The sequence below is a fragment of the Astatotilapia calliptera genome, chromosome 3 (genome assembly GCF_900246225.1).
Source record: "Astatotilapia calliptera chromosome 3, fAstCal1.2, whole genome shotgun sequence".
NCBI classification, from domain to species: domain Eukaryota; kingdom Metazoa; phylum Chordata; class Actinopteri; order Cichliformes; family Cichlidae; genus Astatotilapia; species Astatotilapia calliptera.
Window position 1 is genome coordinate 19,766,834 of NC_039304.1, and position 25,976 is coordinate 19,792,809.

General features: G+C 41.0%; 1 protein-coding gene and 2 long non-coding RNA genes across 3 annotated transcripts in view; 1 reads left to right on the top strand and 2 right to left on the bottom strand.

The window, feature by feature from the left end:
* Window positions 1-25,976, bottom strand: part of LOC113018834 (obscurin-like) — a 159,194-nt gene that overhangs the window by 63,666 nt on the left and 69,552 nt on the right. The window lies entirely within an intron of this gene.
* On the bottom strand, window positions 2,352-4,846 carry LOC113018852 (uncharacterized). The gene is made up of 4 exons (XR_003271865.1): window positions 4,615-4,846; window positions 2,674-2,793; window positions 2,499-2,514; window positions 2,352-2,419 (listed from the first exon to the last, which is right to left on the bottom strand). It is a non-coding gene; the product is annotated as an uncharacterized LOC113018852 (long non-coding RNA).
* On the top strand, window positions 14,889-15,865 carry LOC113018854 (uncharacterized). Its single transcript, XR_003271867.1, has 2 exons — window positions 14,889-15,168; window positions 15,384-15,865. It is a non-coding gene; the product is annotated as an uncharacterized LOC113018854 (long non-coding RNA).

Consider the following 25,976-nt stretch of genomic DNA (forward strand, 5'->3'; position numbering starts at 1 on the left):
AGCAGCATGTAAGAACTATGTATGAGATGTATTTACAGTTAAAGTTGCCTTTACTGTTACACAAAAAGTTAACAATTTAGACTTTTGAACACAGGATATTTTATTTAAAGAAATTAGCAGGGGCAAAACAAAAATCTTAATCAACTAGTAATAATCATGTAATTCAATCACCTGACTGTTATCCTAATGTAACTAATCTACTCAGTGCTATCACTGATTTCAGATATAGTGTGGAAGTGAGGAGAGGGGTAATGCCCCGGTCAGTGTTGCACTTCTCTCCATCCTGTGCCTGAAAGTCCAAATGAGGAAGCAGTAACACAGTACAAAGTCTTCCAAGTCTTGTGAAGGACAAAAATGATCATTTCAGTTCATAAATTCACAGTGATTGGACAACTGAAACTTTTGACTGTGAACTCCACTGTGCTTTCTTCAGATGTTGCATCATCCCCTACTTTCATCACTTACTCATATTTATATGCCCTACATTTATTCCACACACACTTTCCATGCTATTGGCACATCCGATACTTTCCTGTATCAAACAACCAGCTTAAACAGCTGTGCTCAAGCTCTGCTGTGCTTCTAGTGGTGCACCGCACTCAGATTATATGCTTTATTTGTTTGTGTTTGGTTTTGTGATCAGTGCTCTGGTTCAGAATCAGTGGATGCTGTGATTCAGTAAATCCAGCTGAAAAGCTGACTTTTTTGCCTCCCTGATTAAAGACTTTAATGAAAGCCCCAAAAAGTTGATTCTGTTCATCTGGACATACCAATTTTTGGCGCAGCGTGTTTTGGGGTTTAAAAGCCACAGAGACGCAGTGTTTAGAGAAAATGCGTCTCAGCTGTTCCGATACTCCTGACACAAATGGGATCACTACAGGTTTTCACTTAGGCAGCGCTTGTCCTTCTCTCCTGGATCAGCTGGAGCTTTCTTTAGGTGCCTTCCCAGCTTTGACAAATGTCTAGCTGGGATAACCACATTTACTCAGGGCCTTCTTGATGTAATGTTTTTCTGCTTCCCTGGACGCTGTGTCTGTGGGGATGGTGTTTACTCTGTGTTGTAGCGTCCTGGTGACTTTTTGGGCTTCACTTGCCTGGATGATTGAGCATGCATCAAGACACTTTAATGAAAGGCAACCCAACAAACCTGTTGGTGACATTAACCTGTGATCTGAGGAAGAGACTGAACTCAAACTGTGGAAGAAGTTTGTTTTGAGTTTTCTTCGTTCTTTGCAAACATTCTGACCTGCTGTGTTTCTGAATCACTCAATAAATCTGTTCAACTTCTCCAGTGTGTCTGTGTTTGAGTGCTTTGAATGACAACAACAACACAGTATCATGTTAAACAAATACACCTGACTTAATGACTAACCCACCAAAACCTAAATGACTGCAAATTAACTCTGCTGATATGTAGCAGCTAAGCTTGGTAAGGGAATAACTAAACTCCATGTTGACCTATAATACGGTAACCTGCAACATAATGAAATGACACATTTCAGTACAAACACTGAATGAGACTGTTGTGTCTGTACCTGCAGCTCCTGTCTTCACCTCAGAGTAAACAGCACTCTGCTCTGGTTCATGATGCTTCCCTGTGAAGATGATCAGGTTATTTGACACAAGAAAATAATTTTTTTTAATCTTTATTTTTTGTATTTTTACATTATATTTACAGTTATTATTTTTAAACTGCATGTGTTTTATGTACTCACTCTTCTTTCCAAAGGTTTTAAATTTAATAAGAGCGTATGTGACATCTTGATGTTCATCTAATCCTGAAATGTTCATATTTTAGTTACAGGATTGTAAACATGTCACATGGAATTAGTTTCATTAAATCAAAAACAAGTTTCATCTGTAACTGCTCTGTGCTTTTCAACACATATACTGCACCATTTCTGTTGTCTTCGACATGAGAAACTGATTCGTAGATGTGATTAGTACCTAAAAAAAGACGAACCAGGGTCACATTAATCATTTTAATAAAAACATAAAAAAGAGATTAAATATTTCTGTTCATGATATTTTCGGACCATGAACCCATAAAGTTGTTACTGTTTGTGTTGTTATGATATTAAACAACAACATTGTGGATTCTTTCAGTCGACTTAAAGACACAATCAGGTTGTAAAATCCTGTTTATTTCTCATTTTATGTTCATGTGTCAGCTGGCTGTTTGGATGTTTGTTCCACTGGATTTTGACGAACGTTCTTTGAAAAGCTGCTGAGCACAAAATTAACCCTCAAAACTGTTCCTGTTAATGAAGACTGATTTAAAAGTCAATATTAATAATGATGATAATAAAGATCGGTAAAATGCTGACCGTATTGAACATAGCCGTACTCATGAGTTTCATTCTGGTTGACTCCATGATTTGTGGAGGAGCCCGGACTGTGACTCTCAGACTGGATCGACCTAAAACAGGAAATAAACACAATAAACTCAAAAGTAACTGATGTTTGTTTAAAATAATAATAAAAAGTATTTTACCAACCTGGTGAAGCAGGAATCTGTGAAAGAGACAAATGTTATTACACATGTTTGTCATGTATAAATTGTTCCACTGATATTTAGTGTCATGAGATCAGAATACATGTATATGTGTGAATAATTAAAGTGCATGTAGTAAATAAACTCTCTAATACAGCATGAAAAGAAGAGGCTCTTACACTTGGACTGTCTGCAGCGACACAACAAGAGCAGGAGAATAATAATGAGAGAGACTCCACAAACCAGTCCAACCATCAACCACACAGGAGATGAAGAGCTGTCAGCTCCTGACACAGTTACTGTAACAACAAACAATAATTAATTATTAATAAAGTATAAAACAAACACTCTGAGAGCACAAATCTCTGCTAAGGCAGCTCACTCTGTTGACAGTATTTGCTTTTAAGGGAACACTATTGCATTTTCTATGTATTTATTTATTCTATGTAGTGCAGCCACTTTATGAACACTCTCTGTCTTGTCACATTCCCTCAGATTTCCTGCCCTAACTGCTCTCTCCTCTCCCACAGATCTGCCGCCCTCACGCTGTTATGTCCGCTCCTCTGGCCTGTCTCTCTCACCTCAGTTAAGATGTTTTTGTAGGACTCGCTCTTTAAGTTTAGGTTCATTTATGTTTTGTTCTTGTTGACCAAGTCGAAGCTTGCAAAATGTTGCGTTAAATGAATGAACCTTTGTTTGATGAAGAAACTTTCACTCATTACTTCCTGCACTTGAGTCCTGAATCACAACAATATTAAACCTGACAATATACAGATATTACAAAATATTACAAAAAGTTCTGACAAAATAGATCCAGGTGACTTCAAGCCTTTAAACAGACAATCTAATGTTCCTTCTCAAGCATGAAATCCATTAAAATCCATCAAATGCTTTGATCCTGCTCACCTTTAACTGACATCCAGCTCTGTGCTGACTCTCTTCCTGAGTACTGACACTTGTAGAAACCTTCATCAGACTTTGACACTGCAGAGATCTTCAGCTCCCCTCGGGGATCATTTTGAATAAGTTTGTCATTGTGATAGAAAAACACATTGGAAAGTATTTTTTGTGTTCTCAAACTGCAGCTCAGATTAACAGAAGCTCCCTCAGTCACAGGATGAACAGGACTCACCAGGATAGGAACATCACCATCTGTGAAACAACCACACACAATTGTTTCAGTCACATCAGCTGGTGCACACTGTTAGAAAAAGCTGAGACATAATAACAAGGATGGATTACAGAAATGCTTTTTATGATGAAGATCTGATCTTGTATTTAAAATCTACTGTATATGTCCTATTTTTACCAAATAATTTCTATAGTACTTGTTTTGAATTGCTATTTGCAAAATAAAAAGTTAATCTCTTAAGGTCTCGGTTATTGTTTACGTAACGTGAATGAAGCACAACAAATGCTACATTAATGTAGTCACAGTAGTGCCATACGTCTCCTCAGTAAATGTGCTCCACCCAGAAAGGTCACATGTGAACACAAAAACTTCACTCAACCAAACCTCATTACAATGAAGAAAAATATGAGACTGAGTTCTCTTTAGAAAGTGTGATGGTGGAAGTTTTAACCGGGACTGTGATGATGATGATGATGATGATGAGTTAAGGTATGGCTTGTTCACTTTAGAGAGGATGAGAACATGTTTATTACAGTATGTTGATGCGCTACCGATTTTTAGCTTTTAAAAACTGAACAAATCTGTAAAGAAAAAAACAACCAAACATTTAAAGTATTTCAAATTCCATTTGCTGCAAAGCCGAAAAGGTTTCCACTCCACAATCTGAAATGCACATGTTTAACAAGCATCTGACTAAATTAGATGATGATATTCATGTTTATATGTGACTGCTCTAGTAGCGAGGTGTGGTTTCAGCACAGCTGCAAGAGGAGAGGTGGGGCAGAATAGATCTGCACTGAGGAGATCTGACACACAGCATGATCTTTGACACCACTGCACTTTTTTACATGATTATCTTTACGAATAACACTTTGATGACAGAGTTGTTGAGATTTTTAGTGGTTTAAATACAAAAGAGAAAATATGAAAACAACTTTTTGCTAAAAATCATTTATAAAAATCCATCAAATGTTTTGATCCTGCTCACCTTTAACTGACATCCAGCTCTGTGCTGACTCTCTTCCTGAGTACTGACACTTGTAGAAACCTTCATCAGACTTTGACACTGCAGAGATCTTCAGCTCTACTCGGGTATCATTTTGAATAAGTTTGTCATTGTGATAGAAAAACACATTGGAAGGTATTTTTTGTGTTCTCAAACTGCAGCTCAGACTAACAGAAGCTCCCTCAGTCACAGGATGAACAGGACTCACCAGGATAGGACCGTTACCATCATCTGTGACACAATCACACACAATTGTTTCAGTCACATCAGCTGGTGCGCACTTTGAGAAAAAGCTGTGAGTCGTGTCTCATGATCTACATGCAGAGCTGACTTCAGAGAGATTTTCTGAGAGCCTGGTTTTAATGACTGGAGAGACGTTTGAACAAGTGACAACATTTCAGTGCTTAGATGTTCAGTTACAGTAGGTTCATCATGTGGACCATCAACACTTCGTGTTGGCAGCACTTGCATTTTTGTTAGAAGGCCGAGGGTCCATGGAGTGTATAATTGCATCATGTTACTATTTTATGTGGAGATTGTTGAATCTGCTATTTGTGATATCACTACATGTTTTGGCAAACTTTCTGTCAAGCTCAGATCCCAAATTCAAAATTTGATTAAGAGGACTGGAAATATAGTTGGGATGCTCCCTTCATCCTCCCTGCAGGAGTCAAATTATTAACAGTGACATAATTTAATGGTTATACTTGAAATTGTAAACATTTGTATGTTTGTCTTATTTTGCATCACGTGTTTGCCTGAATTTTTCTGAATGGAGACAATAAAAGTTCATTTAATCTGATGACCGAGATGTTGAGCTTTGTAGAGTTTTATTCTGACACAGATCATATAAAATTACTGTCTGCAAATTTTTACAAACGTAATTATGAAAAAATAGAATGAAATGAGACCAACAAATTAGAATATTTTGATGCTTTTCTGTCTAAAATTGTCAGAATTTTTTTTGTTTTGCCACATAGAATTACTTCACATACAGCAAAGCTGAGACAAATGTTCATGTGACGTCTAAATCATTCAGATCCAAGAAGTAAATGTATAATAACATACTCTGTACAGTGATGTTGACTGCACTGCTGAACTCTCCCGATCCAGACTCACACCAGTACACTCCAGTATCTGACTTTGATGTGTGGATGTTACATGTGGATCCAGTCATTCTCTCACAGTTATAATAATATAAAGGATCACTCTGTGGAACAGTCATCACTCTCCACTCAGTGAAGTTTCCCTCACAGGTCAGTGAGACAGAGTCAGAGGTGAAGTGTTGCACTCTGTCAGGACTCACTGTGAGAGACGCTGCTGAATGAACATCTGGAAACAACATGCAGTGAAGAGACAAAGCTCACAGATGTTAGGATTCAAAAGATCACAGTGAAAATATTTGTTTGTTTGAAGCTTTTGTTTTGAAAATCAAATTTAATAGTTCAATATGATAAAGTGTTTGTTTGGTGAGACAACACTGAGTCTGACAACAAGCCCTGAATCACACAGACAGTCAAATCAATGGAAAACAAAGGAGCCGAATACTGACATGTTTAAGATGATCTAACCCACATGCTTTATCTGCTGGCAGCTCATGTAGAGCTTGGTACAGGTCATGTGACATCATGAGCTTTGAGTCATCACTCTCAGCATCATCCACCTGATACAGATCACTCTGAACACACTTCAGTCATTTGCTGTAATGTTTCTGTCATAATTCTGTGATATTGTCTGTTTCACAGATTCCTTCTACAGTGAGATATTTTGCAGCAGCAGGACCAAAACTAAAAACCTTTGAAGTATATTTTAAATGAACAATAACAGCAGCTGTTATTTGTGACGTCTTCTTCTAGCGTCCATCTGTAGTCAGTGTTTCTCTTGTATTTGTCAGAGCTGTTAACCTGCCTGCTGACATCTTTGTTTCTTTATTAACTATATTTGACTTTTTTATCTGAACACCTACCTGAGCACTAAACAAAGAGTCTTAACTGTGTAAATCCTGTCTGTGCACTAAGTAAAAATAATCAGTACAAACAGTATGTACACAGACATCAATAGTTGTCATGGAGATGAGATTTTAATGGTCTAAATGTTGTTGAATAAAAATGATGAGCTAACATGAGCTCATTGAAAGGACAGAGAGAAACAAACTGACCTGCAGACCAGACAAACTTTGGTTGACTGTGATCAGTGTGATACTCTGGGTCTCCTCTTCCAACTCTGCACACATATCCTGCTGTGTGTGTCTGTCCATGAATGATGTAGGAGTCCTGTGCAGTCCCACTGCCATCAGGTAGCAGCTCATAACTGGAGGATTTCTCTGATAGATCAGGAACAGCTTTATACCAGTAGAAGCTCCATCCTGCAGACGGATGTTCAACCTCACAGTTCAGAGTTACTGAGGCTCCAGGACTCAGCCATGATGGAGACACAGTGAGGACAGGACGGGGTTCATCTGTTCAACAAAGATTTTCTCTCAGTGAACATGTAGTACAGTCTCTGAACAGTGAGCTCAGTTTATACAAAGAATAATAATCTCAGTCTATATGAACAGAAACACATTTTACAAAGTGTTCAAACAGCTTAAAGCAAATATGACTTACTGTCAGAAACTGTCAGTGTGACTGAATCACTCCACTCTGTTGTTTTACGCTGTGAACTTTTCATTCTGCCCTTACAGCGATAGTTTTCACTGTTGAATGATGAAGCAGAAATAATCCTGTATTCATTTTGATTTGGAGGTTTTCTGATGCTGTTTGTTTCCCACTCATAATCCCACTCAGTGTCTCCTCCATGGATCTCACATCTGACAGTGATCGTCTCTCCTCTGTATATCTCAGACCAGTTTGGATGCAGAGTCACAACAGGCCTGATTGAGGCTGTTACTGTTCAAGAAAGTACAATAAAAACACATGAAAGACAAAAGGTTCAGTTACTATGAGATGTAGTGTTTTGTAGGAAGTTACATTTACACTCACCAGTTGTGTCAATCCAAACTGACTCACTCAACTCTGTGTAGTAAACTGGTTCTCCTCTTCCTCCTCTGCAGCTGTAGAGTCCTCCCTCTGAGACACTGATTTGTCCATTTGTCACAGGTTGATAAGATTTCCAATCTCTGTACCAGTAGTATTTCCATCCAAAAGATGATGATGATGGGCTCACAGAGCAGGTCAGGGTCACACTGCCCCCTACTGGAACAGCTGTCCTATCAGCTCTCAGTTCAGCCTTTGGTTTGGCTGCAGTTCAGTTTAGAACAAGAACATAAAAGTAAAAATGACTGAATCAGAACAATTTAAAGATGTAAATATATATATATATTGTCGCAGACGGTGAAGGCGCTACAGGGAAAACAAATCCTTTTTTGTCTCCCCGCTTTTGCATGCACAGCGGTGGGCCCGAAGGAATATGGAGTGCCAGGACTGCCATAATGAATTAATTAAATACACCATTAAATAATTAATTAAATGTGGCAATAATTAATTAAAATTGGAATTAATTAATTAAATAAATAGTTATGCCACATGTAATTAATTAATTATTGACACATTTAATTAATTATTTATGTATTTCACATTTTAATTAATTATTGACACATTTAATTAATTATTGACACATTTAATTAATTATTTAATGATATATTTATTTATTTCATTTTGGCAGTCCTGGCGCCTGGCTCTCATCATGAAATAATTTTATCTGTCAGCCTCACCCATCAAACTCAGGGGGCGGGGTTAACGCTGCCCATGCAGCTTCTCTAACATTTGATTGGTTGCCGTGCAAAGTAAGTCAAAACAGGTCGATCCTAGATAATCGATTGCTTGTGTAGACTTGGGGCAGCCAGGTATCCCAGAATGCAGATCAAATCACAGGCAGCAATGGTGGTGGTGTAGTTTTAAAATACCCCGTTTTTCTGTCACCAGCTACACTCTTAACAGTGTTTTAGCCGCGAATGTCGCGACGTATGTCTGGTCAGGTTGTCAACATAGAACATGTTTGCAAAAGTGCTCAGATGTTTTCAGAGATTTCACTAGCTCTGCTAACAGTTAGCATGCAGAGTGCACCGAGGGGGTTACGTTAACCGGTTTGTTTACATATTCCACTCTCCGTGTTCCACATGTTGCATTCGCAGATTCTCATTTTCACCAAACGATCGTCTCTTTCCGCCTGGTCTTGTGTCTCTGTGCTTCTGTAACATAAAGAACGAGCTGACATTTTTCTCACGAAACCAGCGATCAGCTCAACAGACCCTCAGTTTACCTGCATGCATCCTCCTCCTCATCTGTCAGCTGTTTAACACCTGCTGCTAATTCAAGAAACACGCCTACGTTACCTGGTGATAGTCACAGTTTAACTGGGCAGCCGGTGCTCGATATAAAGCAATGTCAGCGCATTTTTCTGCACAAGATAAGTAAATATAGTGTTTTCCCCGAGCGCAGAGCTGCTGGAGCTTGTTTCCTTACAGAGCACTTCATCAGCGGCTGATGTCCAATCACCGGCACACAGCTTTGAAACCTCAGCTGAGTTTTAGCTCTCAGTGGTTAAACGCTGGACTTCATTCACTCAGGTTCTGTCTGTCGGGTCACGTTTACTTCGCTGTTTTATTTACAACTGAGCAAATCGGTTTGGCTGAGGTTAAAGTTACGTTTCATAACTGCATAGTTTCACAGACGTTTAATGAACCACTGGCACATGTGTTAGACTGAACTATCAGCTAAATATCATCTGTTTTTTAATAGTTATTCAACTGTATTCTAAGCACCAGCTGTCTGTTAGAATGTGATTTTTTTTCTCTGTCTGTTGGCAGAGGTATAAAAATGTGCAGGAAAATCTGACGTGCATGGCAAACTTCACCGACGATATTTAGGGAGGAATAAACACACATCAAACATAAATGAACCATTTGCCTGTCTCCATAATTGAGAGCATTTTCTCTTATGTCAACACTCTCTCTCTCTTTTTTTTTTTTTTTTTTTTTTTTTTTTGCTTTTTCGGTCATGTTATGTTTACCTGTCAAAGGCTTGTTACAAACTATGAAACACATTGTGCAGACTTCTGGAGGTTAGAACAAAACTAATACTGCTCATGAAGGAGACTAAAGGCAGGAAGGTGTCCTTTAAAACTAAACATGTTAATAGGACCTCCCTATTTATATCATAGTTTATGATATAGCACATGTATTTCAGTAATAGCCTGCTGATTTCAGTGGTGAACAGTCACACAGCTCACGTGGGCGTTATCTGTGATACCCCTTAACTATAATTTATCCAAGTTAACTTCAGTTAACCATTCAGACGGTTCTTTTGCAATGAAAAACATAAACACCCATGCTGCCTGTAGGTTTCCTCAGTGCCAGCTGTTAACATTATAGCTGATTATGCAGTAACCATGGTAACCACGGACTCTGAGCGGCTGGATCGACGGAGGTCAGACAACAATTTTACATGTATGATCTTAAAACAGGACACAGCCACTATACGTGCTGGCCTCATATCAAATGTGAAGGCAGACTGAGTCTATGTTTGACGTTTTTTATATCTAATCTTCCTTTTCAAACATTTAAACAGCAGCGAGTCTGCAGCTGAGGGAATACAAACTCAGATTGTCGGAACAGGTTTGCTCGTTTCTTGGATTCATTTGGTGATTTATTAAATGTATAAATATTATTCTAATCTGCTGCTGGGTCTCTTACACTTTTCTTTATGCTGTATATTTTCACGTCTCTGGAATAGTTGGAAGTTAGATAGTCAGTTGAGAAACTTTGTGTTAACTCATGGAGCTGAGGATATCGTGGATATCGTGGATATGCTGACCTCGCTGCATGGTGTACAGAGCGAGGTCAGCATGATTAATATTCACAATAAAAATATTAGCCGAACATCATGAAGTCTGTATGTGTTTCATAGTGTCGAACAACCTTTGTACAGTTAAAGCCAGCAATTACTACATGACAGAAACACCAACGTTATCTCTTTTATGCGTTTATACACAGGTCACACTGATTACTGAACAAAAACCCAAAGATCAGATGTTAAACAGATTTATTTGCTCTCTCTCCTCCTTAAACATGTTTTTAATGTTAGTTATAATTCAGAATTGGCGACTGAAACACGTAGGACACATAAGAACATCAGGAAATAAAACACCGATAAATATAACCTCAGTAAAAGAAGTCAGCGGGGGTTACTACAGCTGTGTACCGGGGCCTGCGCTTTGTCGGTGGGATTGCTTGCGAGGCGAGCGGGTCTATCCCACGCTTTGCCGTGAGACTGGACAGACATCTCCGAAATCATCGAAGCACTTTTGCAAAGAGGCTGTATCTTGACAAACCGACCAGACACATGAAGATTAAACCACTACATTCTCGGCTAAAAAAATATTAAAACGGTATTTGGTGACACACAAACAGGGTTTTTCAAAGTTCAGTTCTGTTAGCTTCCACATGCCGGTTGTTGTGTGCTAGAAACAATGGCCACCAGGCCAAAGCAATGGTTTTGATTCGATCAGCGTTAACCCCGCCCCCTGAGTTTGATGGGTGAGGCTGACAGATAAAATTATTTCATGATGAGAGCCAGGCGTCAGGACTGCCAAAATGAAATAAATAAATATATCATTAAATAATTAATTAAATGTGTCAATAATTAATTAAATGTGTCAATAATTAATTAAAATGTGAAATACATAAATAATTAATTAAATGTGTCAATAATTAATTAATTACATGTGTCATAACTATTTATTTAATTAATTTATTCCAATTTTAATTAATTATTGCCACATTTAATTAATTATTTAATGGTGTATTTAATTAATTCATTATGGCAGTCCTGGCACTCCATATAGGAAGACGGCACTGAAGATTTGCCTTTCTTTTTGTCCTGTCTCACGGGCAATCATACAGTTTTATCATTTTTTAATAAGGTAAAGTTTTTAATTGTTTTTAGGTGCCGCTGTTACACTGTTTCTTTTATTTTGTATTAAAAATTAAACTCTTTTAAACTGACTGTGCGCCTACGGCTCTGTCCTATTTTAAATAGGTACCTACCACGGGTCACAAGTAGATTAAACCTAATCAAAGCATCAAGTCATATCTGGTGGCCAAAAATATGAAGTGCAGCTTGAATCCACAAAATAAAACCAACCGCTTCATAATGATTGCCCACTCTACAGAGTGGAATTCTGTCTGATATTGGGCCGCTGTTGTGTTGCTTTGAACGTGTATTTTTTGGTGGTTAAAAAAATCTGTTTTATTTGTTTAATAAATAGTTGTGACCAGTAAACTCTCCTTGTTTAAATATGCACCATGGTGTGGTCTTTCTTTGCTTGTGACTTCTTGATGTTGGTAAATACAATAATTGAAAAATACCACGTTACATATAATATATACATATAATAATGTACAACACATTATGGAGTATGCTTCTGCTGTGAGGTCTTGCCTCCATGCACGTATGCATTTAATCGCTAGACGGGTGTATTTATAAATAATATTATATTAGGGAAATTTTCCCAGACATATTTTTGACCTTCGAACATAAGAGTGTCCATAAGTGCACATGGCACCAGGATGCTCTAGGCCGTAAGTCGATGATCGATTTTGTAATCGTATCACCAGACCTGCGACCATATGTTCTGGACACTCGGGTAAAGAGAGGGGCTGAGCTGTCAACTGATCACCACCTGGTGGTGAGTTGGATCAGGTGGCGGGGTAGGACACTGGACAGACCTGGTGCACCTAAACGCGTAGTGAGGGTGTGCTGGGAACGTCTAGCAGAGGCCCCAGTCCGCGAGATCTTCAACGCACACCTCCGGCAGAGCTTCAACAGCATTCCGAGGGAGACTGGGGACATCGAGTCCGAATGGACCATGTTCAGCGTCTCCATTGCCGAAGCTGCTGCATTGAGCTGCGGCCGCAGGGTGGTTGGTGCCTGCCGTGGTGGTAATCCCCGAACCAAATGGTGGTCACTAGAGGTGAAGGGAGCCACCAGGCTGAAGAAGGAGTCCTATCAGGCTTGGTTAGCCTGTGGGACTCCGGAGGCAGCCGACAGGTATCGACAGGCCAAGCGGAATGCGGCTCGGGCAGTGGCTGAAGCAAAAACTCGGGTGTGGGAGGAGTTCGGAGAGGCCATGGAAAAAGAATTTCGGACTGCCTCGAAGAGATTCTGGCAAACCGTCAGGCGTCTCAGGAGGGGAAAGCGGTGCTCTACCTGCACTGTGTATAGTGCTGGCGGAGCGCTGTTGACGTCGACTGAGAAAATTGTCAGGCGGTGGAAGGAATACTTCGAGGACCTCCTTAATCCCACTGACACGTCTTCCGAGGAGGAAGCAGAGTCTGGGGATGAGGGGAATGACCCGCCGATTTCCGGGGGCGAGGTCACTGAGGCAGTTAAACAACTCCTTGGTGGCAGAGCCCCTGGTGTTGATGAGGTCCGCCCCGAGTTCCAGAAGGCTCTGGACGTTGTAGGGCTGTCCTGGTTGACACGCCTTTGCAATGTTGCGTGGAGATCAGGGGCAGTACCTGTGGAATGGCAGACCGGGGTGGTGGTCCCCATCTTTAAGAAGGGGGACCGGAGGGTGTGTTCCAACTACAGGGGGATCACACTCCTCAGCCTCCCTGGGAAAGTCTATGCCAGGGTGCTGGAAAGGAGAGTTCGTCCGCTAGTCGAACCTCGGATACAGGAGGAACAATGCGGTTTTCGTCCTGGTCGCAGAACACTGGACCAGCTCTTCATCCTCTCGAGGATACTTGAGGGTGCATGGGAGTTTGCCCAACCAGTCTACATGTGTTTTGTGGACTTGGAGAAGGCATTCGACCGTGTCCCTCGGGGTGTCCTGTGGGAGGTGCTGCGGGAGTATGGGGTGTCTGGCCCATTGCTATGGGCCATTCGATCCCTATACAACCGTTGCAAGAGCTTGGTTCGCATTGCCGGCAATAAGTCGGACTCGTTCCCGGTGGGTGATGGGCTCCGCCAGGGCTGCCCTTTGTCTCCGGTTCTGTTCATAATTTTTATGGACAGGATTTCTAGGCGCAGCCAAGTGGCGGAGGGCTTTCGCTTTGGTGGCCTCAGAATCTCATCTCTGATTTTTGCGGATGATGTGGTTCTGTTGGCTTCATCGGGTGAGGGCCTCCAGCTCGCACTGGAGCGGTTCGCAGCCGAGTGTGAAGCAGCGGGAATGAGGATCAGCACCTCCAAATCTGAGGCCATGGTTCTCAGCCGGAAAAGGGTGGAGTGCCCACTCCGGGTCGGGGATGAGTTCCTGCCCCAAGTGGAGGAGTTCAAGTATCTCGGGGTCTTGTTCGCGAGTGATGGGAGAAGGGAGCCGGAGATCGACAGACGGATTGGGGCTGCAGCTGCAGTAATGCGGACGCTGCACCGGTCCGTCGTGGTGAAGAGGGAGCTGAGTGTAAAAGCGAAGCTCTCAATTTACCGGTCGATCTACGTCCCTACCCTCACCTATGGCCACGAGCTGTGGGTAGTGACCGAAAGAACGAGATCGCGGATACAAGCGGCAGAAATGAGCTTCCTCTGAAGGGTGGCTGGCCTCTCCCTTAGAGATAGGGTGAGAAGTTCGGCCATCCGGGAGGGGCTCAGAGTAGAGCAGCTGCTGCTCCACATCGAAAGGAACCAGCTGAGGTGGTTCGGGCATCTGACAAGGATGCCCCCTGGGCGCCTCCTGGGTGAGGTGTTCGAGGCATGTCCCACCGGGAGGAGGCCTCGGGGCAGACCCAGGACACGCTGGAGAGATTATATCTCTCGGCTGGCCTGGGAACGCCTTGGTATTCCCCCGGATAAGCTGGAGGAGGTGGCTGGGGAGAGGGAGGTCTGGGCCTCTTTGCTTAGGCTGCTGCCCCCGCGACCCGGCCTCGGAAAAAAAGGATGAAAATGGATGGATGGATGGATGGATATTTTTGACCTGGGGGTAGAATTGATTGAGAAATGGAAAAGGAAAATGCTTATGAACTTGTAAATTAAAAACATGATGCATTTAAGGTAACCCTTTTCCATTTTTATTTAAAAAGAGAATTTGTTCTAGTGTGCGATGGCCGAACCTGCTCCTTTTCATTTCTCCTGCCTTAAGGAAAATCCCTTCACATGGCACAGAGGAGGCTGGAGTGCAGAGGAACTGGTAGAGATGCAGTTATACGTGTAGCCCTGGCTATATAAGTAGCTCATTATTTCAATTTGTTCATTAATATTGATAGTTAATTGCAAATGTTTAATGTGTTCAAGAATGTATACCTGCAGAGTATGTGATGTGTGTCAGTTAAATGCACAACCTTTTTATTTGTATTTTGAGGTTTATGTCATTATTTTTGATATGGTATTGATATGTACTACAGCTCCAGTGAACCCTGAAGTAGTCTCAGGTAGAGGGGTGGGAGTAAGTGGGGAGCCGTGTGCACTCTGCAGGAAGCGAGAGAGACGAGAGCTGAACAGTGTCGAGTGAACGCAGAGTTCTTAGAAGGGCGACAGACGCATTTTCGGGTTGACGGATAGTTAACTGGAGTCGAGAACTGTTGTACCCTTCTGTGAGGTAAATGTGGATTTTGTCTGACACTTGTATCCAATGTTATTGTGTAAAATGGATTAGCGCTAACACAGCCGCTAGCACAACTGCTAACATAGCTGCTAGCATAGCCTAGCATATTCGCTAAGCTCTTGTTCTGCTCTGTTTTTATTTATTAAGCTAATGCTAAGATTGAATGTTATCACATGTGAACTGGCATTTAGTGGAGTTGTGTGATTCAGTAGGAGGAGACGGACGTCTTGCTGGTGTGTCAGAGAGGTCCCTTCTGCTGGTGTGCTGAAGTTATGTGTTCACGTGGGAGCACGTGGAAAGGACGACTGTGAGTGCTGCTGCCGCGGCCTGCTGGTAGCCGTGACCCAGTTTCCCCGCTATCCCCTTGAACTGCCTGGAGGTGTGAGTACTGTTGTTTGCACGTGCTTTTTATTTGTACTGCTTGGCAACAAGTGAAGCGACCATATTGTTTTAGGTCCCAACGCACCCGAGCCACGACTCAGGCCTGCAACGAGGGGTTTGCTAGCAGAAAGACTGTAGCACTTGAGGTGTGTGTGTGTGTTTGGTGAGAGTGCGTGTGGGCCCACAATATTATTTGATTATTTTGTTTCTGTTGAGGTAGATACCTTATCATTGTTTAACAAACTTTATTGATTTTACTTATTTTCTTTGTGTTGTTAATTCAGCATTCACTAAAGTGGAGTTAACTTTATAATTGACCTGCTTGTGTGTGATTTATTTCCATGTAGTGTAGTTTTATTACATATTTAATACCATAAGCATTAAAAAGGGAGTATCAATAGGAAAGTAACAACAGGAACCCAGGGCCCCTCTCAATAGAACGTGGGACGGGTGTTACATACAGTCTACCTGGGCCCCACAAACTATCAGCTAAAGAGAATAAATAAATTCAATTGCTGCACATTTGGCAGACTAACATTTTCAGATTAATTAAACAATAAAATATATATTTTTACAACATTACATGTAAAGAATCAAGTGGAAGTTTTTCTAAAGTTATTTAATGATATTTATATTATGGAAGCAGATGTTTGACATTTTACCTTTTTCCCGTTTTCAGATATAATAAACACGCACAAAACAAAAGCAAAAAGCCAGAACACAAAGCTGGAAAACCCACCCGATTGACAAAAATCAACTCAAAATTCTCCCACACAACAGAACCTCCTCTATTCCTCGCTGGCTCCAAATCTCTCAGTAGAATGATCAGTGGTTCGCTATCTGTCACCATCAAAACACTCCACAAATCCCGCGAATGATTCACCTGCTTATAAACCATTGAATCAGACACCGAAGCAGTTAGGTTCTAAATGAAGCTTCGGACGTCACTGATCACGTGACTCTGGCCAAACGAATCAAGCTTCAACACAGTGCTTCTGAAGCAGTGTGTTGATTTTTTTGACACACGCACCTGAGCTTCAGCTTCAAGCGGGCCATCACTAGCTGTCAGCCCTGTGTGGGCACACCCACTTAATAATAATAATAATAATGGATTGGATTTATATAGCGCTTTTCAAGGCACCCAAAGCGCTTTACAATGCCACTATTCATTCACTCTCACATTCACACACTGGTGGAGGCAGCTACAGTTGTAGCCACAGCTGCCCTGGGGCAGACTGACAGAAGCGAGGCTGCCATATCGTGCCATCGGCCCCTCTGGCCAACACCAGTAAACACTTGTGTCCACAGTGTATGTTTTCCTGCCTACACAACCCCGCAGCTACCCAGGTCTAAGGAGGGTCCCAAGTGTCAAAAAGCATTAATTAAATACACCATTAATTAATCAAAATGGGAAATAAATAAATAAATGTTTAAAATGAAATTAATTGACATTTAATCGTTATTTATATATTTAATTAAGGACTATTTCAAATATTGATTAATTCATGTAACATTTAGTCTAAGGAGCTTGGAAAGAAAAGTGTCTGGGCTTCTTTAGGTTGCTTGAAGTGGAGAGTCCCAGATTTAAGCCCTAACCCAAGAGGGACAATTGACCCCCTGATGATCCTCTATCTAATCACACGAGCCAAAGTGTGAAAACGGGTGTAGGTCACAATCAGCCAAGGTTTCGGGTGAGCTCATTGTGAAACCTAACCCCACCCTATCATGTGATTTCCTGAGGCGTCATTCATATAATATACACATATATATATATTAGGGGTGCAACGATATTCGTATCGATATTGAACCGTTCGATACAGTGCTTTCGGTTCGGTACGCATATGTATCGAACAATACAACATTTGTAATTAATTTTATCAACTTTCCTTCTGACGATGCTGTCTGTGTGGAGCGCTCAGTGAATCTGCGTTCGACTACTCCGCCTAGGCTGCACTGTCGAGCGCAGATCCACTGAGCGCTCCACACAGACAGCATAGTCAGAAGGAAGAGCGCAGGGCAAGCTAGCGAGACAGAAGTTAAGCTCTCCTTGCAACATGGCAAATTGAACCTCCCCCACCCTCATTCAGATCTGGCGTTTGGAATTATTTTGGTTTTCATGTGACGTATGACCCTGAAGGTAAGCACGTCATGGACTAAAGTAAAACAGTATGTTGGATGTGCCACGCAATGCTCAATTACATGGGTGGGAACTAGTGTGTTAGCGCAGTTAGCTCGTTAACGTGTTGGCTGTCTAGCCCCATGCACGGGGCTATCAGGGGTAGCTCGTTAATGGAGATTTGCCGTGTTGTGGCGTTAAGGTCATTTTAACGAGGTTAACCTGAAAGCACTAGTGGGAACACAACGAATATGACTGAACATTTATGCCGACATCATCCTAGTGCAAAGACAAGTGAAAGATGACAAAAACAACAAGCATGCATGTTACAAACTTTACCCGAGTCATATAGACAGCCGTTAGCACATGATTCTCCTCATGGGGACCTGATATGTTTAATATGCTGCTGAGAATATAGCCCAGAAGAAGCGGATAGTATAGCTTTTATTTTGGAAAGAGACATTTCTCTGTAATAAACTCTCTTTTCCAAAGATGAGTGATTCCTCAATCAGATACAGGGCTCGCAAAATCGCTAGCCCGACGTCCTGGGGCTAGAGATTTTTCCAGTCGGGCTACCAAAATCTATCTCTGCCCTGCCCGTCCGGCTATTGTAGGAAGGAAAAATATATGTCAATGCTTTTGCAGTCTTTCGGAAATGTAGCTGGGTAATTATGTCATTGGCATCGGTGAGCCACTGTCAATATGTGACATATTGAAATCGCGTTTGAATTTGCGCTTGTTTTTTGCTTTCACTTTGCAATCGCGTGAACTGTGTATAGAGAGCGACAGCACTGATCTGTGAGTGATGATAATTTGTGCACCAATTCCTCTGACATTGTCTTATTAATCGTTAGCTTACTATGCAAACATGACAAGTGAAATCTCCCGCAGCAAGCTTAAACATGTGAGAGGTTGATCGCGCAGAGAATCGCTGAGCGTTATGTGAGTGCGTGTGTAAAAGCAACAGGATATATATTTTAGTTCTGCTGAGCCAAATAAGACAGGTCAGGGTGAAGAAGTGACAGCCAAAGAAAAGCTTACCACAAAACGGAGAAGTTATGACAAATCAGACTATAAGGCAAAAAGAAAGTGCAGCTTTATGGTTTCATGGACAAAAGAATTTCTGTGGCTGCAATATGACGAGCTAAATAACCAGGGCTGCACATAAGTGGTCCACAGGTGCGCATTCGCTGTCAAAATAAAAAACACGCACAAGGGTTAGGGTTAAATTTAAAAACTGTACTTTTGAGTTAAAATATATATTTATAATTTTAATAAATGACAAATTAAAAAGGCATGAACATTTTATTTTGTATCGAAAAAATATCGAACCGTGATACCAAAGTATCGAACCGAACCGAACCGAACCGTGAATTTTGTGTATCGTTTCACCCCTAATATATATATATATATATATATATATATATATATATATATCGTGGCTGTAGGTATTGTCCGTAGTGCTGCATTAACATCATCTAGCAGACCTTCTGAGGGTACTTCACGTAATCTTGGTAACCGGCTACGGGGGATCCAGGTTTCAAGCTTGGCCATGATCCTATTTTTCTATTATTTACCGTAACGGTGGTCCCCGTGGTAATCGGAGCACTAGGTGCGGTGACTCCCAAGCTAGGCGAGTGGCTCCAGCAGATCCCGGGAACAACATCGGAGATCTCTGTCCAGAAGAGCGCAGTCCTGGGAACAGCTAAGATACTGCGCAGGACCCTCAAGCTCCCAGGCCTCTGGTAGAGGACCCGAGCTTGAAGGATAAACCGCCCGCAGGGGCGTGCTGGGTGTTTTGTTTTTATATATATATATATATATATATATATATATATATATATATATATATACACAACTGTCACCTAGTTGTGTGTGTGAAGCCTTGTTCTTTTTTAAATTTGACAGCTTTTAGAGGTATTTCCAGAGGACACTGAGGCAGACAGCACACCATGGAAGTTTAAATGTATAACAGTGTAAGAATTTACACAGCAATAACATTCAGCTATTCATTGAGTAATTAAAATAACTTTATTATTTTAAAAAATCTTCAACACAAATTTGTTCCTCCCACGCTTGATGACTGTGTAACACTCGGTTGTCAGCACAACGTTTTACTCAAATTTGTGAATAAAAACAGACCTGCAGTAGAAAACCTGCAGCAGGCTCACATGTTAGTTCATGCATTTATTACTTCCAGGCTGGACTACTGTAATTCATTATTATCAGGATGTCCAAAAAACTCACTGAAAAGCCTTCAGCTAATCCAAAATGCTGCAGCAAGAGTCCTGACAGGGACTAGAAAGAGAGAGCATATTTCTCCTGTTTTGGCTTCCCTTCATTGGCTTCCTGTTAAATCCAGAATTGAATTCAAAATCCTGCTCCTCACATACAAGGTCTTAAATAATCAGGCCCCATCTTATCTTAATGACCTTGTAGTACCGTATCACCCTATTAGAGCGCTCCGCTCTCGCTCTGCAGGCCTACTTGTTGTTCCTAGAGTATTTAAAAGTAGAATGGGAGGGAGAGCCTTCAGTTTTCAGGCCCCTCTTCTGTGGAACCAGCTTCCAGTTTGGATTCGGGAGACAGACACTATCTCTACTTTTAAGATTAGGCTTAAAACTTTCCTTTTTGCTAAAGCATATAGTTAGGGCTGGACCAGGTGACCCTGGATCCTCCCTTAGTTATGCTGCAATAGATGTAGGCTGCCGGGGGATTCCCATGATGCATTGAGTTTTTCCTTTCCAGTCACCTTTCTCACTCACTATGTATTAATAGACCTCTCTGCATTGAATCATATCTGTTATTAACCTCTGTCTCTCTTCCACAGCATGTCTTTATCCTGTCTTCCTTCTCTCACCCCAACCGGTCGCAGCAGATGGCCGCCCCTCCCTGAGCCTGGTTCTGCCGGAGGTTTCTTCCTGGTAAAAGGGAGTTTTTCCTTCCCACTGTCGCCAAAGTGCTTGCTCATAGGGGGTCATATGATTGTTGGGTTTTTCTCTGTATCTATGAAGCGCCTTGAGGCGACTTTTGTTGTGATTTGGCGCTATATAAATAAAATTGAATTGAATTGAATTGAATTGAATGTGTGAATAAAGAGTATGATGGCATTAAGCCCACACAGCCCACAGTCAACACAAAAAGACTGATAACACAACAGAAGCAGTGACAATGACGCTGGCATGTTTTAGTATAGAGGACTGTCTATACTAACACACTACAAAGAGCAAAAAGGCCCAGCTGTTACAGAGACTGTGAGCTCAGGTAGAAAGAAAACATTTTTCTAGGGTCCAGAACAGCAGCGCCTCTTATTATAATCACCATAAAAGACCGCGGACAGAGCCCTTCAACACAACACCTGATCCACCAGCTGCAACATGAAGAAAAACAAACCTTCGCACTTTCTACTGATAGGCAGGGATAGGCCAATAAAAATATACATGGGCCAGTAAAACTCTGACCTGACCTGAGCCTGTTAGGTTGGACACTGAATTATTATTCTGCACCGTCATAACATCTGTTTTCAGCAGCAAACTTCAGAATGCTGATGTGCTTTTCTTCATTGCAGCCAACAACATGAAATTGTCCAAAATGTCTCGGTATGCTGAAGCATTAAGAGTTTTTTTCACTGGAACTAACTCCTGATAAACAGCCCCACACCATAATCCCCCCTCCACCTAACTTTGCACTTGGCACAGTGCAGTGAGACAAGTGCTGTTACCCTGGAAGCTGCCAAAACCACACTCATTATCAGATTGCCAGATAGAGAAGTGTGATTCGTTACTCCAGAGAACACATCTCCACTGCTCTAGAGTTCAGATGAAGCGTGCTCAAGACTTGGAGCTGCTTAACCATGGAAACCCATTCATGAAGTTCTGTACGTTCTCTTCTTGAGCTAATCTGAAGGCCACATAAAGTTTGGAGGTCTGTAGTGATTGACTCAGTAGAAAGTTGGAGACCGCTGCACGTATCAGTATCCACTAACCCCTCTGTGTGGTTTTACTTAACCTACCACTTCATGCGTTGCTGTCGTTCCCAATCACTTCTACTTTGCTATAATACCACTAACAACTGACTGTGAAATATTTAGTAGTGACAAAATTGGACACAGGTGGCATCATATCACAGTGCCACGCTGGAATTCACTGAGCTCCTGAGAGCGACTCATTCTTTCAAAGATGTTTGTAGAAGCAGCCTGCATGCCTACATGCTTGATTTTATACACCTGTGGCCATGGACGAGCCGCAGGTCTCACTGAGAATTCAATGATTTGGATGGCTGAGTGACATTTGGCAATATAATGTACCTTTTGAATATTTATTCATACAAATTATTATAGTATAGTAAGTATTTCTTATCCATTTACTTGATTAATCAGTTGAAAATCAATACAACACTTGATTACTAAAATAAGCAATAGCTGTAGCTCTAAATAAGACTCAGTACTGTGATCTGTTTGAATGGTCAGTAATAACAGCTGCATATGCGAACTGCAAGAAAAACAGCATTTCTTACCTTCAGCATTTCCATAGATGACAGTACTGAGCACTAAAATGATAAATAAATAAAAGCTCAGTAGACATTATACAACTGATTAAATCCAAATAAATATAAAGTAAAGCTTCTGTTAATGAGTCAGTGCCATTCAAACAATGTCAGACGTGTACTTACAGAAAAAGCCCATCGTGCAGAGCAAAGATTGCCCCATCGTCACATCCAGCCTGCTGCACAAAGAGTTTTAGTTTGAACAAAGAAGATGAAGAAAAAAGAAGTTGTGTTTAGTTTAGATACAACAAGAGTTTTTCTGCAGTTTCTTCATCTGATTGGTCTCTCTGTGCTTCCTTCCCTTTTACACAAAACTCAAACAGCTCCTTTAGCTTTGACCACAGCAGTTAGGTGACAGGTTTACATTTCCTGTCCACTGCAAACATAGAAGTTTGTTTCTTTTGTTGACATCTTTCTCTGTAACATACAAAGCTGTTCTGTTGTCATATTTATTTATTTGTTTGCCATTTTCTTCTTTAAAGCTCTTCTGTGATTTTTGCAGTTTCCTGTGGATCATTGTCACACTGCATTATTGCTTTTCTGGCAGACTGGGAGTCACTGCGAGTAGAAATATGAAAGCATCCTTTTCTGCTTTTATTTTCTATGAAGTCTTTTTAATTCATTTGTTTTTTTCTTTGTTTATGAGTCTCTGTATGCAAACATGTAGATGTATTTCACAGTTAGCACAAATGTTATCATGCAGTGAAAAGGCTCCTTTGATCTGTGAATGTTCACAACTTGTGGTTAAATTCTGGTTTTAAGTTTGGTGGAGACCCAAACACAGGAAACGACTCAGTGTGTGGCTGAAGTGAGACTAAAGACCTTCATGGTTCACAAAGTAAAGTAACAAAGACAGCAAATAAATTCATAGTTACATTTATTATCTGTTGCTATTTAAAACGAAGCACAAACTCATTTATTCTGAATTCTTTGTGTTGCTTTGACATCTTGCCATCTGACTACATGTAAACACTATAAAAGGATACAAACAGATGATGTGAAATAATGATATAAACACTGTATTAATGATGTTTGTGTTGAACACTATATGTTACCAGCAGAATTATGTGATTCTGCTCAGAGTCAGTTCAAAAAGTAGACCCACATGCAGAGCAGGACTCAGAGTACCAAACAAAGCTGACTTTAATTTCAATAAGGACACATTGTTAGAAAGAATGAACATGATTTATTGAGGAACAGAATAAAGAAGGTGTTTGGACTCCAATGGCCCGTCTGGGTGCTCTGTCTGGGGAGCCCCTTCTTCCTTCTACTCTCTTTCAAGGGGGTTGTTTGTTTTTGGACTGTATTTTGTTACACATGCAGCAGGTGGTGACCCATCATGCTTTACTTCAGCTTTGTTCTTTTTTTCTTTTCTTTTTTTATCTTTTCTTGTATTTCCACCTCATTTCTCTATCTCTGTGTCTTTATTCTTTATCTCCTCTCCTTTCTTCTTCCTAGTCTGCACCTCCCTGCTTGTCAGCTCTGACACTATCACACTACAAATCCAGATAAGCTTGTAGCTGTGTGTTTACTTGCAGTTATACAAACAAATAGCTCATACAATATTTTCTATCAGTCATGTCTTTTTGAAAAGTGACCTATTCTTTCAGGTCAGAGTTTCAAACATCATGAAACATTTTCTGGATATGTTTATAGTCTCAGTCACTAAAGTCTTAAATGTTACTGTCATGGAATGGACATGTTATAGTTGTTTAGAAGTGTTACTACCACCTAGTGGTAATGGAGCACAATGTCTTCTTTTTTTTTTGTAGAGAAAGTTGTCTACAGGAAGTAGTGTGCGCTGGTGATGGTAAATTCGATTCTTTTTACTGAATCGAGTTTGAATGAGTCACTCACCAAAATGAATCGAGTTTTTTGAGTCATTTGACTCACTGAGTCAGTTGCCCAGAGAGTGCAAGAAATTTACATATTCACTCAAATTTAATTTGTTTCTCTTTACATATAAATCCTACTTCTAAGATGAGTGATTAACAATGAAAAACAACTATTTTATAGAGGAAAAAAGAGCACAAAAAATAAGATTTCTAAAGGGAACATTTGTTTTATTTTATTTATTTTATTTTATTAGTATTTTCCTTAAATGTGTCAAATATATATATTCTCATCTAAATAATTTAGTGAAATAGCAAATTTATGATTATTTTACTTACATTATTGCAACAGCAGATTGCGAGTCAGACACTGTAGTTTTTTTAATGGTGGTGGAACTGAGTTCATATATTTTTTCCTTTAGCCTGCTTATTATCTTTGCAAAACAAACAAAGTGTAGACTGACTGTAGCGTGAGCATCCACTGAGCTGTGAGCCAGGGGGCAGTAATGCACCTTAATGTCAGTTGCCAACCAAGAAGTAGAAGAAGAAGCTGTGAGTGAGTCCTAAGTAGGGATGGGTACCGGTGTCCGGTGCCATGATGGCACCGGTTCTGACACAAACGGTAGTAACCAGACCGAAAAGCAGCGCACATTTAGGTGCTTTATTTCGGTGCTTTTTTTTTCCTGAGCTGTGATACACTTTAGATTCTAGCCAATCATTTTACGTTTCCGAGGATAGTAGGCGGGTCCAGGTACGTACGTTCTTTTAGAGCAGAGCTCCAGATTAAAAATGCCCAAGGCGAAGCGGTCAAAAGTCTGGCTGTACTTCACAGCAAAATATGCAAACTCAGCAGCCTGCAACAAGGGCTTTAAGCTGATACTGTGATACTGTCAAAGGAGGTAACACCTCAAATCTGACGAAACACCTGGCGACGCATAGCATTTTTTTTAAAAGCCGAGAAATGCGCCGTATTTGATAGCTTGCTGCGAGACCTCACACCGTGCACATCTACTGCGGGTGGGTTGCCTGTTATCGGACCTGGAGCAACATCCCCCAAAAACACGAAGAGGAGAGTCCTGGCTCCTAGCCCTGCCAGTGTAGCAGAAATGATGACGGATGATGATGGCAATTTACGTTGAGTAGGCTAATCACGTTATTACATTAATGCATGTAAGGTGAACTAGCAAACATCATCATAGCTACATGCGGCTGTTTTCTTGTTTGATGGCAGATACTCCCTTCACCCTGGCCAAAAAGGCTAAAATGACCAAAGAAAAAGAGGGAAACAGCTGAACATGAGAGGTTTTTGGACCAATTTTGTGTTCTCCATTCTTTAAGCACCGTTTAAGCACCGGCACCGTTTCAAAAGTACCGGTTTGGCACCGGTATCGGATAAAACCTAAACGATACCCATCCCTAGTCCTAAGGCTGTATCCCAATTCAGGGTCTGCAGCCTTAAAGTACGCAGCCTCAACGATCCTCAAGGGCCACGTACTCAAAGACCGCTAAGGCCGGAAGTGCGAGGCTTGTGAAATGGGACGGTCTAGCCTCCGTTGCGCTGCCCAGGTTGCCTAGCAACCATGATACTAACAGCTGGAAACGTGTCAGACAGCTTTGTTTGACAGAAATGAAGGAGAAAATCTTTTGTTCATTTGTTTATTTGTTTCTACATGAGCTTTGATCATTCTCTGTAAGATTAAGGTCAGCTATTGAACGGCGTATATTTTAAAGTAAAGGCCTTAAAACCAAGTTAGTACAAACGTCACTAATGTCACATAACTTTGCCGACATGTGGCCAACAGTAATGTTTTAATGTTCTTCGTTATTAAACATTTGCACATAAATAAGTGACATAATATTCAGTACTTACTTAAAGTTTACTCTTCGGCCGCCCCTCATCCGCCGTTTTTTTTCGGCAAAATTATCTA